Source organism: Lygodium microphyllum, chromosome 19, assembly GCF_053477565.2.
Source record: "Lygodium microphyllum isolate KBCC chromosome 19, Lygodium_microphyllum_v1.1.10, whole genome shotgun sequence".
Classification (NCBI taxonomy): domain Eukaryota; kingdom Viridiplantae; phylum Streptophyta; class Polypodiopsida; order Schizaeales; family Lygodiaceae; genus Lygodium; species Lygodium microphyllum.
This window is the reverse complement of record NC_141153.1, coordinates 57,069,229-57,091,135: the sequence shown is the minus strand read 5'-3', so window position 1 is coordinate 57,091,135 and position 21,907 is coordinate 57,069,229. Positions and strand designations below refer to the sequence as shown.

At 37.1% G+C, this 21,907-nt stretch overlaps 1 pseudogene; it reads right to left on the bottom strand.

The window, feature by feature from the left end:
- Positions 1 to 8,155: 8,155 nt before the first annotated feature.
- Positions 8,156 to 8,870, bottom strand: LOC148019906 (uncharacterized; annotated as a pseudogene).
- Positions 8,871 to 21,907: the final 13,037 nt, after the last annotated feature.

Below are 21,907 nucleotides of genomic sequence, written 5' to 3'. Positions count from 1 at the left end.
TGGGGCATATGAAACCTTGTTCTTCTATTTCATGAAGTTGTTTCTTCAATTCCATAAGTTTGGTGTGATTCATTCGGTAAGGGGCTCTGGACAGCAGGGCGGATCTTGGAATGAGCTCAATTTTGTGATCCACATCTCTTCTAGGTGGGAGACCCTTGGGTAGTTCTGCCGACATTACATCTTTGAACTCCTCGAGTATTCTAGTCACTTTAGAGTTATTGGTTTGGGCTCAAGACCTCTTGGTGGTCTCCTACTCAATGGGTCGGATCATGCATAAATAGACCATGTCTCCTTGCTTAACAGATTTCTCCACTTGCTTGGCACTACATGTCATGATGTGTGGCCTGATGGTGTTTCCTTGACACAGTGTTGCTTGGGTTGGCACCTTTGGTTGGTTCGGACTGGACTTCATTGTTTGGCAAGCAGCCCCATCCTTCTTCTCCTTCATTTACACTTTGATTGGTGTTCTGCCTAGTAGCTACATTCTTTCACAGGGTACTCTGACGCCTTCTCCTTGCATATCTAGAATCATCTCATTCACTCCTTTTCCAAACATTGCAATGACATACTTGTCATAGAATTCCAAGCCTAAGATAACTTCAAAGTCATCCATGGGAATTACTAAGAAGTTGAGCTTTGCTTTCCATTTTCTAGCTTCTATCTGCACTGCAAAAAACTATTTCACTTCTTTGGCTTCTCCTTGCACGAATGTTACTATTAATCCTTCTAGGGCCTTGAAAAATTTCAATCCGTGTTTGGCTGTGCTCTCTGGTGTGATAAAGTTGTGAGTCACCCCTATATCCACCATAATGGCCTGATTTCCTTTGCTCACTCTGCCTTTGATGTATAAGTGGTGGACTATTGCTACCCAGGCCGCCATGCAATGGGGTCGGGGGCACTGACTGTCCCCACCCTTGGGTGGTCCATGCTTTCCTCACTTCCGTTAGGAATCTCTTGGATACGTGGGGGTTGTGGCTCATCTCCTCCATACACACTAGTGGCATTCACCCTCGGCCCGCTTGATGATGTTGTGTCTTCCACAGGGCATCTGTTTTGGTAGTGTGGTCCTCCGCATTTAAAGCATCTAATTCCCGTGGTTGGGCCTCGGGGTCTCCACCAAGACGTGTTTGATCCAGTTGGGCCATATGATGCACTTGGAGTAGGCCTGTAGTGATTATTCCCCCATCTACCATTTGCTCCTCTTGGTACTAATGAGGATTGTGCTGTGGTTGGGGTTATGTTGGTGGTTTGGCTCCGTGTTTTTGTGAACTGGCCTTTGGGCACATTAGGTCTTGGGGTCCATTAGTTGTTGCCGGGGTTGGTGTTGAATCTGTTCTGGTTTCTTTGGGCCATCCTCTTGCCTTCCAAATCCACTAGTCTTTCAACCATTCTCATGGCCTCGACTAAACCAGTTGGCTCCTGCCTCTCTACGTTTCTTCTGGCCCATTCTTGCATCCCAAATAAGAATCCATGTAGTTTGGTATCAGTGTCCATGTTGGGTAGTTGTAACATAATCTGCTTGTATTTACTAACATACTCCTTCATCTTCCCTTGCATTTGCTTGAGGTTTCTCCATTCGTCTCTCTAACTTTGAACTTTTCCATCTTTGGAATGAAGTAGTCCTTGAGTTCTTCTTGGATTTCTTCCCATGAAAAGATGGTGTGTATCCCTGCTCCTGTTCTAGTGGGTACCAACTGGCAGCATCCTCCTCCAAGTAGATGGCTACCACCTCTGCTTTCCTATCTTCGGTGATCCTAGCATACTTCAAGTATATGTCCACCTTTGTGATCCACTTCTTTAGAACTAGCCCGCCGTCTCTCTCTCCTTTGTACTTGAGGAGTTGGGGCATCTTGAATTTGCCATAGTCATCTTCTGAACTATCACTATCTTCCTCGTCTCTATGGTGGTGCTTCTTGTTCTTCTTCTTGTCTTATTTCTTACTTCTTGCTTCTACTATCTTCTCCTTATCTTTTTTTGTATCTTGTGCTCTCCTAGAATTCTCCTCTCTCCCTAATCTATCTACCTCCTCTTGTGCTTTCTGCCTTTTCTCCTTTTCTTGTTGTTGTAACCCCCATTCACTATAGCCCTGCTCCACTTCTAATTTTCTTATTCTCTCCTCATCCTCTTCCTTCATCTACATGTTCCTCCAAATTGACTCTAGCATGTTTGACATGCCCTCCAGCTGTCTCTCCAACTCGGCTACCTTCTCCTCTTGGGCCACTTTCCATTCTTGCCCTCTACTCTTCTTCCTCTCTTTCATTGTTGGGATGGGTACATTCTCCCTGTCATCCTCCATATGGTCGGTGGGATTGTCAACGTGGGGACGGCACGTTTCACCTTTGGGGTGGTGGTTGTGCTGTAGGAAAGCCGCGTCATGTCTTCAGATGGTTGGTGGTGTCGGGGTCACCGTGCCGAGTGTCACGCCAGGGTTGGCGTGACGTGGGTCGCCATGACGTGGGTCGACCCAACGGGGGTTGTCATGACAGGGGTCGATGCATCGAGGTCAACGAGATGTGGGATGACACACTGTGGGGGGTGCAATGCGGGGCAACACGACGTAGGTCGTTTCAGCTTGTTCTCTTTGGGGCACTGGATCCTTTTCTCTTGCTTCCGTGAGCACTCCTTCACTCCAAGAAAGAGTTGCTCTAATACCAAGTGTGATACACCTGCACTCGTTACTCACTCAACATGACACAACAAGGCAACACGATATGTGAGAGCAAGGTATACTCTTGTATTATTCAATCAAAGAAATGGTACAACATAGGCACATCCTAGGACTACACCCTTGTGACGTCACACATAAGAGGGTTCACCACTAGGTATAGGGAATCACATGTAGAGTGGAAACCAAGCAAGGCTTAGAGTCACTACTACTCCCTATATAGGTGTTTCCAGTGATAACGCCATGGTATAGCTACAAAGCCCTTATAGGGGGGTGAGGGGGGAGCAAGGGCTATTTTCCCTTGTTTTACCCTATAATGTTTTGCTCGAGAGAGCACCGCATACCTAGCTAGGTGTGACTAGGGGCAAGGGCCTTCCAACTCAAGGAGGGCTATTTGCCCTTGTTTACCTTACACCGTTCAACATCATGCTCTTCTGGCTCAAGAAGCACTACATGCTTAGCCAAGTGCAATTGGGAGTAGGGGCTTGCTGGCCCACCCCATCCTAGACAGCCCCTTGCCCCAACCACACCTAGCTATTGTAATCCCTCCTTGATAAAAGCTAATGATGCTATCATAATCATAATTCACATTATGGGAATTATAGTGGAACTTTATCTAGAGCTTATGTGGGTTCACCCATTATCCCTTTACTCATGAAGATAATGTTGAAATTGAAATGAGTCTTTCTTAAACTTCTATTGAAAGATATTTACAATCCTTGTACATGCTAGACCCTAGTAGAGTCTATCAACTTATAAAGCATTAGTTCGCAACTATCCACTTCTATGATGGCTTTCACTTGAAGATATAGCACTAGGGAGTTGTGCAATGGAACCTTCGACATCCCATAACACACACATCAACAACTCACACATCAACAAATATTGCCAAAAGGCATTATATAAAAATTTAACCCTCACATGTTATGTAAGTAAGGCAAGACTTCAAGACTTCATTATGTGGAAACAAGCTCTTCTTGGACAAAGGAGTACATTTGGTGTGTCATATGGGGGAAAGCTAAAACATCTTTTTTAAGGGACTTTTTACAAGCCTTTGAATAGACTAACCACTTGTAAACACAATAAATAGGTCACATGACCATTGCCTGCACTTCAGATTATGAGGTGTCCTTTTCCTTTTGTGTCTCTTTTTCATTAGAGATAATAGCACATAGGCAATACTCAATTTTTATATAAATGAATGGACAACATCTTGGTCAATGTGATAGGGTACTAGTCATTGTAGCCAAACCATAGTGAGAAATGTTGTAGTCGGTTGGTGTGATAAAATGTTAGTGCAGATGTGACTACTTAAATGTTATAGCCAAACCAAAGTGAGAACAAATATTCAGTTCAATGTCAGTGTGTATATATGAGTGCGTGCATGTGCACATACACACACATGTGCAGGTATACAGAGAAAGAGAAAGAAGGAGAGAGAGACATTCTATCCAATTGGTTAAGTTGAATGCATTGAGTTTGAGTTCAATTCTTACATTCTCATTATCATTTAGTATAAGAAAAAAAAAGGAAGATTTGAACATGGGTTTCTAAGTAGATCAAACAAGTGGCTTACCACTAGGATAGCCACTTGCTTGAAAAAAAAACAAATGGCTTACCATTAGGGTAGCCGAGAGAGAGAGAGAGAGAGAGAGAGAGAGAGAGAGAGAGAGAGAGAGAGAGAGAGAGAGCCTCTGCCTTTTATGGTTTTTTACAAAAAAGAAATTTTGATTAAGTAATTACCACTCCCCAATGGATACATGAAATAGTCAATATGGCATCCAATGAGATAGTTACATAAAACACTTTAGTAGCTTGAAAGCTACCTTAGAAACATATTTTCTACTATTCATATGAGACCAAAGGGCTTTAAACTCTTGTAGATAATCTTTAAAGGCTTAGGCCACCTACGATATTCTCAACTCAAATCTCCCATGAAGCAACAATATTTTTAGCAAATTGCACTTGATCAAATTTTCTTGAAAATGAATTAAACCTTAGAACTTCTCAAATTTCTCACTTGATGAGCTATGATCACCAAAAGTGGCACCTACTTCATTGATGTTGTATGATGATGCCCTTGTCTTCTTCATGGGCTTCTTAAACTTGCTCCATAAGGATCTTACTTTAGCACCCTTCCACAAAATATGAGATACATCCTCATGCTTCTTCCTATAAAGAACACAACTAGGAGTTAGACATTTAAACTTGCTAAACCTACTATATCTTAGAATTTTATTGAGCATTTCTCTCCATAAAAACCATTTCACCTTGCCATGCATACTTCAACTTCCTCTAAGCGAGACATCATCCTAGACACCCAAATTTTAATCCCTTTAAGCCAATATCCTAATGCATACTAATTAGGTAAGGGACTTATTCCATATGAATCACCCTCTTGTACAACACCTCAAGTTGCAAACGAGAATAATCCCCTAACATGCATGATATCCCTTAATACTTAACATCCTTAAGCATCAATTTCCATATACTAACTAGATGTGGAGCAACCAAAGGATCTATCATATTCAAGTTTCCTCTAATAGCAAATAACTTATCCCCCCAACCTAAACGAGGAAGCTTGATTGTAGACACGAGGACTCTTCGAATCCACTTCATCATGATCACTATCCATGGCCGATAAGACATAATCCCTAATAAAGAAACAAAGCTCAAGCTATTAGCATTCCCCTTAAGGGTCTCTAATCCCAAACCCCCCTCATATGGGGAAATGATTTGTTGCCATGAAATAGAGTACTCGTATTGAGCATAAGTCAATAGAAATGTCCTAAATAGTTGCTCTACTTAAAGCCAACTAAATAGAGGAGGATTCTCCAGGCTGCTATCATACACCAACATCTAGTCACCCTCTTCCATAGCTCTAAGCCATAGATGATGATTGCTATCAAATCTATCCTTATTCCTCAATCTAACTACCTTTAACCTCTCCACTACTAACTACACATCTTATAATCTTTGATCTAGGTGCCTAATGCAAAGAGCTAGAAGCTCCTCTTTAGATAAATTCTCCTACCAAGGAAATACACTCCAAGTCTCAGTGGGCATAACTAGTTTTTTTCCATATATCAACTCTGTTGACATAAATCATATAGTCGTATTGTGAGTCATATGATCAGCCCATAATGAAAATGTAGCAACCTTGGTCAATCTCCCATCCGATCACCACAAGCTTTAGTCAATGCCTTCCCTATGGGTGGATGTCCTCCCTCACTCTTCCCATTTCCTTTTGGATTATAAGTGGTAGTCAAAGCTAGTCTAATATTGAGTTCAGAGAAGAATTCTCTGTGAGAGTAAATGAAACAAATAAAGATAAACTCAAGGGGAGTCGAACCCCAAACACAATTTGCGTCTACCGAGGAGTCTACCTGCAAAATTTAAAAAGAATATTTGTATAGAGAGAGACATGATTGCCTCTAAGGAAATCATGCCTTAGAGGCAATCATGCCTTTCTCTCACTCACTCTCTCTCTCTCTCCCTCCCTCGTGCATATTGTTAAGTAAGAACATGACTTTAGTTCCACATATACACATGTATAGCTCCCACAATATGCACACGAAACTATGTTCTCTAACGAAATTCAAAACTTAAAAACAAAAAGTAAGTGAATTTACATATCAAAATAAAAGGTTGACTCTACTTTTACATCATCTAATGACCTTTCATATTCTTATCCAATTTGTGTTTTTTTTTTTGAATATCTCCAAAGCAAAACCATGAAACCGTCCCATGACTAGTAGAGACAAATCTAATTCTCTCTTAAAGGCTGAATAATCAACATCAACAAAATTTTGTTTGTTGAGCCAAAGATGTAGACTATTATAGAGATATAGTCTATATTACAAATATATTTTTGAGATAATAATTAGGATTATTTTTAAGAGCCCTTGTCTATAATAATATACCAACAACCAGTCATTGGGGTATTTGTTGAGATTTTAAGGTGCCAATGCCAGCAACATATTTAAGCATTGGGTAGATAGGAATATTAAAGGATATATAAGATCCAATTAGACACTAGATGTTGGAAACGGGTCTATTAGAGATGTAGACTCTATTAGATATGTAAATAAATCCATGAGTCTTGGTAGCTAATATTATCACTGATGAGACAAAACATTTTTAATTTAAAGAATCTTGAGTGTTACCAAGATCCCTTTAAGTCTTCCAATTTTGATGAGACATCGAAAATCTCTACAAGATTGTGTTTGGAATGATGATGATCGACAAAGTCTACTCATTGTACTCACAGAGATAATTAATGCAGTGTGCACGCACCAAAAATCACCAAGAGTTGAGTCATCGAAGGCTGCCGGGGAGGGGGGGTGGGAGATTTTATAACAAATTGGTGATGCTATCAATATGATCATGTGAGTTATCTTTTTCTAGATTTCTTCAAAAATGAAATAGAGAAATAAATATTGATAAACTCAAAATTTTTTTAAAAAGTTCTCATCCTACCGTTGAAACACTAACCTTAATATATTTTCCCTCTAACGTTTTGGAACTCCCGCCTTCTCTTCTTCTCCCCTTTTCATTCAGCAACATAGCAGGCCGTACTCTATGAGCTAAGTGGAGGTGCACAGATTTCATGATAGAGAAAGAAAAGATGTCATAGATTGCAGCATCGGTCACCATCACTAAGCTCCAGTCTATGTACAATATTTTTGCAATGTCTTTCATGCATCACATTTTTTTAATATAGTATGGCTATGGTCGTCAGTTGATTCATCATCTTCCACCTATTCTCCTCCTGTGTGCCACTCCAAATTTCTCTATTTCCGTGCAGCAGTTGGTACGGCTACTTCTGCCCCGCAAACAATGACTATATTTGTGCTTTAGTTTACTTCTATTATGCTCCTAGTCTTGACTTTTGCTATGGCTTATCAAGCCTGTTAGGTCTCAATTACTTCTGCTACGGGGGTCTCCTGCACTAGTACTTCTTTCTTGTGCTTGTACAGACACTGGCTTATCGAGCCCGTTAGGTCTCAACTTTTGCTAAGGGGGTCTCCTGCACTACTTCTTTCTTGTGCTTGTACAGACACTAGTGCAGAGCATCCTAGTGCAGAGATGAAAGCAGTGATAGAGAAGAAGCCAGCTCGCAATAAACAAAGGGGCTACCATTCTGTGTGTAACAATACACCCTTCATGGCCTTAGGTAGACTCCCCCGACTGCTGCAACCTCTGCCCATTCTCTCTATCACTCACTTGGTTTCATCCGGCTTGTCTTCTCTATGAATCGTTTATATTCCTGTTTTGCATCTGCCCTTTAACTAAACACAAACGTAAAGGCATTCTTGAGATGCTGGATATGTCCTCAAGATCAGTCCATCACAGTACTGCTAAAGATGTTGTTGCTCATATTTGAATGTGTAGGCCTCGGCTCTGCATTTATGAGAGGGTAATCTAGCTAAGTCTAGCGACTGCATGCTGTACACAAGGAGTAGGCAACATATGGATCTTTGGGTTGGGTTAGTAGCTGTAGATGACAACAAAACAAGGTAAGACTGCCCTTGGATTGAAGACCAGCAGCTCCTCCAGATTACTGTATTGGCATGCCTTCCCTACAAAGGAATCATACCCACTCAGAGCCCCATGGCCATCCTGGGAGCTTTCATGTGTCAATCTCTTCACACGGCCTGCAATCACCCAGCATACGAGCATTGCACGCCTGCCATCCCCAATGGCACCGCAGTCATAATCATCATCTGAGAAGAAAATTGAGTCATGGGCCTTGCCACTACTTCCAGTTGTGAAGATACCAGGCTGGCCCTTCATGGGGAATCCTGACCTTAGGACTTGGCACACACCACATGCATGTAATGGATGTGCACAAGTATGAAGAAGACCATGGCTTGGCAAAAGAGCAGGACACAGTTGTGCTGTAGAAGCGCAGAAGCTCGTTGCCATCAGCCTGGCATCGGGAATAGTGTCTGGTTCTAGAGCTGATGAGCTTGCTGGCCTTGGCCTTCACCATGTCCCTGCATTCCTCAAACTTGGCTACATTCTTTGGACTGTTAACAACCTTGAAGATTCGCTCCGGCTTGGCTCGTGGTATGTCTTTCCTTAACCAACTGGTCTGAAATATGATCTCCACAATACTTCTAGCATAGTCACCCTCCTTTAACTCTACAACTGCAGTGCAAGGAAAATACAGATATGGAAAACAATACGTTATCAGCTTCATGAATCAATGTGATCCTCAGCAAATTTCTACAGTCTAATCTAAAATTGGAGTAGAGACTACAAATGATAGCCAACTCCAAGAATGTCATCCAGCAGCTCAAATATAATGCCAAAGAGACAATAGATAAACCCTGCTGACAAAAAGTCTATGTTCTAAGGTTGCTCTGTAGCACCCACAACGTTATCAAAGAAAATGCAGACTACTTCATTTGTACACCTTAATATAATTAAGGTCCAATTGGAACCCCTATCCTTCCTGCACGACATGCAATTTGAAGTCCCAGTCTTTTGGCAGCAGTACTACACTGACTATAGTGTGCATGAGAAGACATCATGCATGAGAGCATGAGAGTTAGCCACGTGCCACATGCTTTAACGTAGGCCCCCCACTTAATTGAACAAGAAGGTTCCCCTTACTTATTACACTTAAGCTTATTCCCTATTTGCAAATAATAAGCTACCTATACGCTTAAGCATCCCCCTTGTTTGTGTACATCAAATACATGTATCAAAACTTCTTTCAAAACAAACAAAGTATGTTGCTCTAGAGCCCCACTTGGACTCTTCATCACAAGAAAGAGCAAACTTACACCTAGCTCCAAGCCATTAGTCTTCCTCACTCTTCCTATCCTTTTGTTTTTCCTCATTTTTCCTCGACTTTCCAATCCCTTATTTTGGTCTTATACCCACTTATGTGCTCATCAACTAATGCCAATGTTTACAAAATTTGACCCCATCACTTTAAGGAAGTGTTTAGGAAAGATTGCTTCTTTTTAATTGTTTTAAATTGTTTTTAAGGAAGTGTTTGGGAAAGATTGCTTCTTTTTAATTGTTTTTAATTGTTTTTAAGGAAGTGTTTGAGAATAACAAACTAGTATAGACTATGATATCAACTACAAAGTATGGTTTTAAATGTAACTCTATTGCTAAACTAGTATAGACTATGATATTAACTGCGCAACTAAAATATGTTATTAACGTAAACTATGTTATGGGCCGTTTTTTTGCAGTCTTGGAGTTTTAATTGTGGAGCTTATAATTTCATCAACCTTGGACTGAAGATTGAAGATACTCAAGTTAGGGATTTTTTTTCTACAAACACATTAAGAAAATGCACATGTAACTATAAGTGTGCACATAGTACTGAAGGTTGGCAATTAGTGAATCGTAGTACTTATTTTACACATGCTAAAAATGACATGCTTGGGATTACGCATTCTTCTCTAGAAAGATCACATCCTAGTGAACCAAGGGACTCAAATGTGCAAGGAGATCATCTTGAGAACCGAAGGCACAAAGAATCATCTCTAATGCATGGTGAAACTAACATAGATGAATTAAATAGATGACGTAGGTGGTGTGATTGCCTTGCATATTGTAATGGTGGGAGGAGTGTTGGTCCACAAACTTTTATTAGGCAACATGAACAAGGCAATGATCAAACTATCAATACTTCTATAAGTCCCTCCTTTAGTCATGACAACAACTCAATTAACCATGTTGAGTCTCCTCAAATAGATCCTTCTATAGACAATCACATATCTATTACTAGGCCATCATTATATCAACAAACTATACAAAAAATAATTGAGCTTCAAGCTCTTTGGGATGAGAACCAAATATCAATTAGTGAACAAGAGAAGATGCTCCAATTATTGTTTGGAGACATGGGCAATCCAAGGTCTAGGGCTCAAAGAGTTGAAGAGTGCAAGCCAAGTTTAAGTAAGCTATTAGTGCAACTACCTGATACATGGGATGGAAACCTTGATGGAGTGAGAGTCACGACATCTTGGGAGCAACTTGAATCTATGTATCATGGTCTTGGCATGGTCCAACCTGAGCGCTATAGGTTTTGCATGGGAAGTAAAAACAATGATCATGAAAATGAACTTCTTACACCTAGTAAAGAAGATTCTTATACCAAAGATGTAGTCTTGTGTTCTTGCAAACAAAATATGCGAAAAAGAATACTAAAGCGTGATTATATTGAATGTTGTGAAAAGTGTAAAAAATGCAATAAACCAAGAAGAGAAATGTTAGCCATTGATTATTTACCTCTAAAGAAACAATTAGAGCTTTTAGTGCGATCCAGGACACTTTGTCATGATTTCCTAAGCATGTGGCGTCATAAAACAAGATGGTTAGGGAAAGACATCCATATGCAACCAGAATTCATAAACGAGTTTTGGGATGGAACAAAGTGTCGTGAGTATCAAGATTTTTTGAATCCTAATGCTGAGTATGAGATGGTTGTTGCATGCAACAACCCTACATGTGGGAAAGTATATACAACTTTTCCAAGGTCTTGTTTTTTAATAGTTCTAGAACAAGGTTTTGACCAAGAGATGCAAGAGTATAATTTTGTTTGTAAAAAATGTCGACATCTCAACAAATGTAAAAGGAAAATGTATAGATGTGATCCTCGGAACTTGGCACTTCTTTTACATTGGGATGGCTTCCAAGCCTCTCGTATCACTCAAAAGGACTGTGGTGTGGTTGAAATTAAGGTCCTTAATGGTGGGAAGGGTTCCATATTAGGCATTATTCCTGTTTTATTCATACCTTTTACTTGCTCTAAATTTATTCGTAATACTCCTAATGTATTTCAAACTTTTTTAAGACCACTTATTAGTGAGCTACAAGACCTTTACATAAATGGTATGCAAGTGTCATACAACTACCCTATAGAAAAGATTTTTGAAAATCCAATGGGACAATCAAACTTTTGTGTTGTTATATTAATGCTAATGATGGTTACAGGGGATCATCCTACACAATGCAAAATAGGATCCTTCAAAGATGGTGGGCAATTCTTTTGTCGTAGAGACAAAGCCCAAGCTACTCTTGATACTAGTAATCCCTCATTCCAAGGATGTTACCTTTACGATGGTAGTCGATATCAAGCAAGATATCCTCCAACCCAACGGTCCATATGTGAAATGATTGATGCCTTATCAAGTTCAAATAGGGCATCCACACAAGCTGAAAAGGATGGAAAACTAAAGCTTGTAGGATTAGCTAGAGCATCTATTCTATGGAAACTGTATGATTTGTATGGTTTTAACTTGTCAATAGACTTGGTATATGATGCGATGCATGTGTTATCTCTAAATATATTTCAAAAATACATACGAGTACTCATGAGAGCCATGTCCAATGAAAAGAAAAAGATGATAGATTTTTGTTGTGAAAATGCTTATAAGCTCTCTCCACCCTCTATTCGTCATGGACGATGGCCTCGTAATCCAAGTAAGTACAATGAAAGCTTTAAGGCCGAAGAGAACCAAAAGTTCATCCAATGGTGCTTACCATATATTTTAGGTATAGTTGATGAGATACCAAAGTCAATTTTTGACCTAGGTTTGTTGCTCATAGATGTTGCACATGCCTTCTATAGTTATAGTCGATGTATTGGTTGGTCAAAAGAATGTTTAGGTGTTGTACGTACTTTGTTTTCTGCTTGGAGAGTTCGAAAGGAAGAAGCCTTTGGTGCTACTTCTTCTCCCTTAGAACACGTTGTGGGAAATGGAGAACTACTAGATGGCATATTGAGACATGGATCGCATGATGTGTATTGGTGTTGTGACTTTGAGCGAACGATAGCATTATATATAGCGGTAAAGACTAATAATCGCTTTAACAAAATATCTTATGTAAATTATTATAAGAGGACATTCTTCACTTCAATATTTAAGTTATTAGAAATGGAAGTAGATGGGCTTTTGCCACATGAAAGAATGCTTATCCAAGTACATGCCTGTCTTGTTTTACCTGATGGTTATGCTTTCACTGATTACCAAACACTATGTTGTTATTCATTTCATGAGAATGGCATTGTGGAGGTTTCTTCAATTGAGAAGGCAAAGGAGATGTGGAAACTTTTTGAAATAGATGATTCCCAATATCCTTGTAACATAATGATGCGTGAAAAATGCATTTTAATCACAAAAAAGAGAAGAGAACGTAGGCCCCTTTCATCAGAAGAACAAAAATATATTGCGCAATTTCTTGGTCTTCAAGAGAATACACTAGTAGGACATCTAGTTACCACATATAGAAGAATTCTTTATAATGGAGAAATATACAAGATCGCAGATGACATCGTGGTAAAAATTGACACTTTTTGTAGTACGTTAGAAAGTATAGGTCATTGAAAAGCAAGACTCACTAATTTTTTTTCCATTCAATGGGATGGAGAGTATTACACATTTTTTAGTGGAGAATATTACAAGCAATGCATAACCGTAAAAGAAAATGAAGAATGCTTACTTATAGATCTAATCATGGGAATGAGTGTACTACAAACTCAATGACTTCCATTTACATGGGATTGCATAAGACCATTGAGTTCTTTATTGCATAAGTTTGTTCCTTTACCTTTACATAATAGACTTGTTGCATATGAGGTAAAAGATCTAATTCAAAGAACAAGATTATTACAAATAGGGGCAGTTGGTTGTATACCTCCTTGGTTGGAAAAATATGATATTGTGTTGGCAAGAAAACATGATGATATGGATGGGGAGTACATTCATGCAATGATAAGAGAGGTAAATTATGAAGAAAAAATGTGCAAATTGTCATGGTTGAAGTGTGATCATAATAGAAGTACATGGAGAATTGATATTGATGAAGATATTTGGAGGGATTGGAACTTGTGTTGCATGGTAATGACAAACTTTGAAGTTACAAAGAGAAGGAGAGTAACATTATCAATTGGAGAGTCTATAGATGTTCCAATAGTGTGAAGATCACGTGATGTAACTTGACTGCTTTAGAGAGAGAGAGAGAGAGAGAGAGAGTGTGTGTGTGTGTGTGTGTGTGTGTGTGTTGCATTCTTGGAGATCCAAATGGGTGCTAGTAGCATTGGTCATAATGGACATCATTATATGATCGCCATCCCATTGTGTATATCATAATGCTTTATCTATGGGTGTTTGTATATTAGGATGGTATCTTGTGGATATAGCTCATGTTGTGTCTCATGTATAGGTAGTTGGACCTTTGTGTGTATGTGTGTATGTATGCATGTGTGATTATTAAAAAATGAGAAAATTTCTTGCTTGAAGAAGATTAATGTATGGATATAATCTCTTGTTTGAGGAATACTAGCATATAAAGTTGTAAATTTGATTTTAGCTTGTATCTTGTTTGATTTTAGCTTGTCTCATGGTTTGTATAGTTGTATATTGTATCCTTTTTATATGATTGATTGATTCTTTATTGGTTGAATATTAACATAGTTTCTTGATTTAATTTTAGCTTGTCTCATGGCCTCCCCAAGTCAACAAACTCTAGATTCAATGATGCAAACTATCATCACTCTAAAAACAATTGAGGAACTAAAATCAAAGAATGATAGTTCCGAACAAACAGTGAGCATGAGTAAACCAGTTTCAATACAAAGTAAAAGAGTCCAGTTGCCACCTCAAAAGCAAATCAAGAGTATACAAATAGGAGATGTATCTCTAATGAAGACTCCTATACCAGATTTTCAAACAACCTAAAAGGATTAGTTGAGAAGACCAAGATGAGTTTGGAAAACCATTTTTACTAAAATACTATCGAGATACGCAAAATGTTAGGTATTGTGCTAATCACAGAAAAGTGTATAATTGGGTCAAGAGCCATGAGATTGGCAATGATTTGCGGTTTCATAATAATAAAGATGATAAACATAGAATTTTAGAGATCATAGATCAAAACTATGATCAAATTTTACCCCTTGAGTTTCCTGGTGCTACTTACCTTTGGAAAAAGGAGGATGTATATCTGTACTATCTTTTTGTTGCTCAAAATCTCATAAAGAAAAGAGGAAAAGATCATCTTTGGTGGATATATCTTTGGTAAGCATACTTATTTATCAAAATTTTCTCACCATAGATTATATACATAAGAAATTGGTACTGATTGGCACAACTATGTTTTTAATAGAAGAATCATAGCTTCGAGCAAGTAGATATGCAACAAAAACCGTAAGATTTGCAATTTTCATCTCAAGTTTTATTTTTTCAATTGTATAATTTTTATTATCTTTATATTTATTATAATCATTTCACTTTAAGTTTCTTAGATATATTTACCTTTCATTATATTTTCTCCAAAATTTTAGGATACAAGTGAGGAGGTGTATTATCCACAACTTATGGTGGAAGAACAATGTATCTTTTCTGAGAATAGTGCAATACATGTATGTACATCGTTCACTCATTTAAATATTTTAATATTTGGAGTTTTTAGTTTTTGATATTGACTTCAATTTTCTTACTTGTACTAGTTGGAATCTCACAATGATGGTCCGCCTCTTGTTTCAATTTCTGCTTCCGAAAAATGTCAAAAAAATAATGAAATGGTTCGTATATCTTGGTCTGTAGTCTTTTTTCATTTGATTGTCTCTAACACTTAACCTATGTTTCAAGACTATTTAAACTCAGATCATAGTTTTATGGAGCTACTACAAGGAATTCCATCTGTATGAGGAATATATACATATATTCTTAATTTTTGTATACTTTTAAATTAAAAGATATTCCATTTTAAGTTTTACTTTTCTTGTATTATAGGGTTTATGTAGTAGTGAACACTCTCTTCCACAAGATATGATCCAAGATCCTGAGGAGGTTGAAGTAGCACGGAAAAGTCTTCGTGTACGAAAGGTATGCTTAGCCATCTCTTGATATTTTATTTTAATATATGCATTTAATAAATTATATCTAATTACAAACTTATTGTGATAAGATGAGCGAGAAAATGCAGCAAAGCAAGCAACAACAAAAGGAGAGTAAGGGCAAAAATAAGAAATTATCTAAGGTACTTCTTTGCATTTCTTTTTACTAAATGTGGCATAATTTAATTTTTTTAACTTTATTTTCTTGTCTATACTATAGACTTTCGACCATGTTGAGCCATCAAAAAGTGTGGATCCTTCTAATATAGAATTGCCATCAAGAACTTCATCAGTAACTCAATGTTATTAAATATTAAGAGAATAGAGTAGCTAATTAACTTATGATGTAGTAGTAAACTAATCTATGTTGTATTTCTAAAATGCAGGTTGTTAATGCATTTGAAGAGGAAGACCAAGAAACCATTCTCCTCAAATATTTAGACATCCAATCCATTGATGAGCTATATGCATCGTTAAAATCTACATATGGTATTATTAAGAGAGATCCTACTTTTTTAGGAGGACGCAATGAGCAAACATTGCCAGCCATGAGAAAAGCTCTCGTGGATTGGTTACTCTATAGAGAGAAAATTCATGTCACAAAAAATCACAATAAACCTTTCAGTATTGATGATATATGTATCTTGAATTGACCTCTTTATTAATGAAGATAACATCTTTTAATTCTTTCTATTATTTTAATTTATATTTTTTACCATAATAGTAATTCTTAAAACTATCTACATGATTGCAACTAGTTTTCTTATATATAAAAAATACTATATGATTAGTTCTAACTAGTCTGTTTATATAGTAAAATTTCACTACATGGATAATTAGAGAATTTTGAAATTCCTATACAGGAATATTTTACTATATCACTAACTTGTAAAGTGTTCCACTTTTACTAGTTGAGACTTTTTCTAGATACTTTGATAAGTATTTAGAAAATTTCTCTTTTTTTTCTATATGGATAAGTGTCTAAAGTTCCTTGTGGCATCACAGTTTCTTTTGTATGGCAGTGACTTCCATAAAAGTGTGGAGATAGGTGGGTCAGTATGTTGGCAGCATGTGCATGATTCCGAGATAGCATCTGCATAGCGTGGGCATTTTGACTATCACCCAAACGTTGTGCTACATGGCAAAGTAGTCTATGGAGGTAATCACATATACGTACGTACGTGTGTGTGTGTGTTATTTTGAAGTTTCAATTCCTCAATTCCATATATTATGGAGCCTAGGATGAGGTGAGATGAGAGAGGAGGAACACAACCACATGCTTACCATATCTCTTCACGAGATTCCCAAGTAAACTCTTACATCATTTATTGGTTGTTTTCTCTATGTATCTTAGTTGAAAGAACATATTATTTAAGAAATTAATCACCCTATACACCTCCAAGAAAGCCCAAAAGACACAATACCCGAGTCTAAAGCTTCAATCTAAGCCTAAGCTTTCCCATTGCAAATTAAAGCAAAGAAATAACACTATAAACTAAGAAAATGCATTTTTTAAATATCACAATCTTGCTTCTCTAGCATGGCAAGGTCATGTAAGGAGTGAGACTTATACCCATCAATGATTGCGCAAGGCGCTTTTGGTCTTTTTCAATGCATTGTCACTGCCCTACCTACATGTTCAATTGACTATCCATATGAAAAGGAAATTACCGTCTCTACTTGTCCTCATATGCCTTTCTTATAAGGTAAAAGTGCTCTCATCTCCACCCATTGAAACTTAAGGTTGACAAGGGTTGTTATTTATGCCTACCTAAAAGGAATTTGGAGACATGCTTTCAACATGTTGGAAAGGCATTGCATGTTTGTTCAACATGTCTATTTCTATCTTTGCATTGATGCAAAGAGATAAATCTTTTAGCATCGACTACTTTACATTGAGAAGGTAGCATCATTTCAAGTGCTCATAGCATTCACTTATGATCTTTAGCATGCTTAATTTGATATGCTAGAATCAACTCTGATTGAATATGCTGTAATCAATAATTCTTAGGCTTTTTATATCATGTGCCATCGAAGAACTTGTTTGGAAATCACTTTTTATGTATCTAATTGTTTAACTTAAAGTCTTTCTCCTTGAAGAATATGATAGTTGTTTATTGTTCTCTTTGACATAGCAACTCTTTTGGAACCACTCTTGCATCTTATTTTAACTTGTCAAATTTGTGGCCATGAGTTTTAGAATTCTTTTTCCAATCTTTATAGGATAAATGAACCATTCAAATATTATCAAGTAATCAAACATGAATCTTATATGGTTTATATTGTGCTAAAATTTGCATTTGAGATCTTTGAACAACATGCGACGTTAATTATGCTAAATGTGAAAGAATGTTTATTGAATATCCCTAAACACGTTTCCAAGGTCGCCTATCATGTTGGCCATTGTATCATTTGCTTTAGCTAGAATGATATTTCCACATTAGGCATGTTCATGTTTTCCATGGGTGGTATTCTCTCAAAAGATGAGTTTCCTATGTGGTTTGTATCTACCTTTCAACCTCACTTCTTAATTCATGTCCAATTAGTTAGGTGGGGCTTTTTATAAGAATTGGTTGATGGATCATAAACAAGTGATTGGATGCTCAACTACTCTATTGAATACAAGGACAATCTGGTGCATATTGTTTCTTACTTGGCATGGTTCTCACCCAATGACATTCTCCTATTAAAGTGCCCATTATAGTCATCTTTCTTTGGGTGCCAGATGCTCTTTAAAGTCCAAAATAAAGCAATTCCTAGTACTCTAGTTAAAGTTTTATATATTCCCCCACTTCCTACAACCTCTAAGGGGGATGGAAGGGCATGCATTCTTTGATAATAAAAAGAGGAACTATTAGAGGTGCTATAGATTCAAGATACAAGGGAAGTCGAGCTATTCTATGAGGTTGGATTATCATGCTTCCCTCATGCCTACTATGTATGTGCAAAAAGACTAGTCATTTTGACAAAGAAAATATAGAAAGAAGACAAGCATAGACTCTTACAAGTAGAACACACCCCCACCAATCCAAAAGAAAGCAAATAATGTCTTTCTTCTAATAATGATGATCACACTAGAAATGAGCACAAAGTGGTATGTCTTTGTGAAGCAACGCAAAACACCTTCATAATCAAATGATATTGATAAGGGAATCCAATATAATAGTGTACCTAAAAATCAAGTAGGATTGTTTGGGTTGGAGGATAAGGGGGAAGACCCTACCGAGACTAAGCATGACATAGTGGAAAAGAAGAGCAAAGGAAGCTAAGAGAGACAAAGTGGTAACTCAAGGATCTTGCTCAAAAATTTGGCAAGGAAACAATAAATTTTTACAAATATGTACATCCTTTTAGAGACTTCGTTGTGTACAATTAATTCCTTCCTATAATGCACAATGAATCAATTTGATTACCTGGAATGTAAAAGGCATGTATCCTAAGGGCTGAAGACACAAAATCAAATACATGGTGAAAAAATTCAACTTGAATACAATCACTCTTCAAGGTACCAAGTTTGGATATATGTTATGTTCCTAGAGCAATGCAACACCTTTTTGGATACACCTATACAAGGATCAAGAGATATTATGATTCTATGCAATAAAGGTCTTAGTCCTAAACTCTATATTGCTAGGTGTAATGATGAATCTTAGGAATCTCAACCAACGAAGAAAAGTAAGTTTGCAACATAAATGTTATGTATACTCCAAATAATCATGGCTACATATGCTCCAAATAGTCACAAGCAAAGGATTTATCTTAGTTACAACCACTTGAGTTAAGCGAGATGACTAACAACCTATTCATGAAAGGTTGGAATACAAAAGAAATTTGAGTAAATACATCACACATGGGATACAATATACATTCAACTAAGAATTCTACATGGTAACAACCTTGTACCTATTCTAGAAGAAGTCAAATTATTAGGGAATTCAACCATAGTGAAGCTTTTCGACAATCCACCTAACAAAAGAAACATATGGACTACTCATAGATCAAATATATTTATGTGAAGACGCATGGTGGCTCAACCACATATCAAGTTACTTCCCATGGTTTTTTAGCTTCAGTTGAATGCTACACAAACCAAAAAGATCTATAACCCTTAAAACTTGAGTTTTCTTTGCTTTCTCATGAAGAACCCAAAACCATAATTATTACTTTATCATGAACAAACCAAAAACATAATTTTTTAAGAATCCAAAGGTTGAAGTCCTCAAGAGAACTTGCAATTCATTGGGATAGGAGAATTGTTAAATTTGTACAAATTATCATAGAGCAAGTAGCTTAAAGATGAGTTATGGTTTTGTGTGGCACAATTTAAGAATGAGGTTCTTGATTCTTTGTATGGTTTTCCCCATGACTAGTTTATGCTTACCCTCTTATAAGAAGGTAAATTGTATTTGGAAAAGGGACAGGTGTCCAATATGCATGCTACAAGAGTTGTTTCTAGAATGCAATGGAGGAAGGTGGGAGACTATCCACCAATAGTGTTGTAGAAGAAAAAGCTCCATGATAGTATTTTTGAAGCTATGATGAAATGCAATGCATACATGAAGAAGCAACAAATAGCAAATTGGATATTGGTTTTCTATCTAGAATACTTGATCTTATCAAAACTTTTGAGAGGTTTGTAGTAGAGATTTCACACCCATGATAAATGAACTAATCAATTTTCAAAATATGTCAATGTGGGAGTTATTGAATTCATTTTTAAGAGGCCTATAAGATACTTTTGGAAGGACTATAGACCATTTACTTTTCTCAATGTCTCTTATAAAACCCTTACTGGTCTGGATTAAAGTTTTTCTTAATGAAATTATTGTAGTTTGAATTAGATTCTTAATGAAATTATTACTTGAAAATGGATATATCCATGGAGAGTCGATCCATGAGACCATCCACAATCTAATCCTTTCTCTTGATTGTGTTCTCTTGTGAGAGAAAGCTTGTGATAACTAATATGGATGTGGACAAAACTTGTGATAATTTAGGTGGGATCTCATTATGTTATATGCTTGTTTAAGCTTGGATTTGAGCTCACTTTTGGGGAATGGTGGGTGCCTACTTTAATGCCTATAATTCTTTTTGCTTCAATGGTTTCCTTGTGTTGTAAGGTGCTAGGTCAAGTCCAACAAAAGAGAACAACACTTGTGTTTACTTGCATTGGTAATACCTTTAGGATTCATTCATGATTAAGAGATCTATTACACAAGGTTATCCATTAGTACCCCTACTCTTTAAATTGTGCATGTTTCTCGATGGAGGAACGTAGAGTATCTTGATTCAACCTGAGTATATGCAAAATTGTATTGTTATCAACTCATTGACATTAAGTTATGAAAACAAACATAATGCTTTGTTTTCATAATGTTTAGGAAAGCATTGATAATCTATTGTAGCTATATGGCCGATTCTACTTTGTTTCAAGCTCCCAAGTCAACTTGGCTAAAATTGAAGCATCGAAATGATAATACCTTACTTGAGCAATTTAATTTTGGCCTATACAGGAGGTAATTCACTACTTTAGGTATAAACAAGAAGAGCCCTCATTCCCTTACTGGTAAGATACACAATTGCAAATAAGTGGTGGTTTGGTATTCCAAGCCTCCAAGTAGAGCTACCCAATTTTCTTAAAAGCGGCTAAAGAGCATTTCCTCTTCTACCCAACCATGGGTATTGTTGCTATTAACACTAGATAACTCAAGCCACAATAGCAAGTAAAGAGTGTCTTATTAGTAGTTCAATAGCTTATGGTCAAACATCTTGAAATCGAGATTAAGAAATCTTAGGTAGCTAGCTTAATACTAAATGGTTGGGTGGATTTGTTGAAAGAAACTAATTACAAGAATCACCTACTATAAACAATTTATGCTTTTTTAATCCTTTTATCTTTTGTTAAGCATTGTCTCTCCGTGTCCTAAGAAGATGACATTCCATGGTTCTATTCACATCCAATATGGATCTTAGCCTTTATCCAAAAGCTGTGAAAAGTTGGTAGGCCTATGGGATCCTATGGCTTTAGATTGTCTTAGTACAACTGAGGTTACAAACGGATTCAAGTGAGGAAACCCACTCACTTAAGCGTGAAATAACTACCCCACAAAAATTGGCCTTTTAAACAATCCAAAATACCACAATTCACAAGTATAACCTAAATTGAAATCCATATATTTTCGATACAAAATGTCAATATTGAAAAATGCATGATAAGCACTTGGAGTATGTCTATGCTAGTTCAAGTTTTGCAAGGTTTAGAGATCCACCTCTTACCCCAAAGTCAACTTCTTAGTTTGGAAAATCCTCATGAATAAGTTAATTGTGAGAGAAGTGGTGGTTTGGGTATTGCAAACTTGCAAGATAGAGCC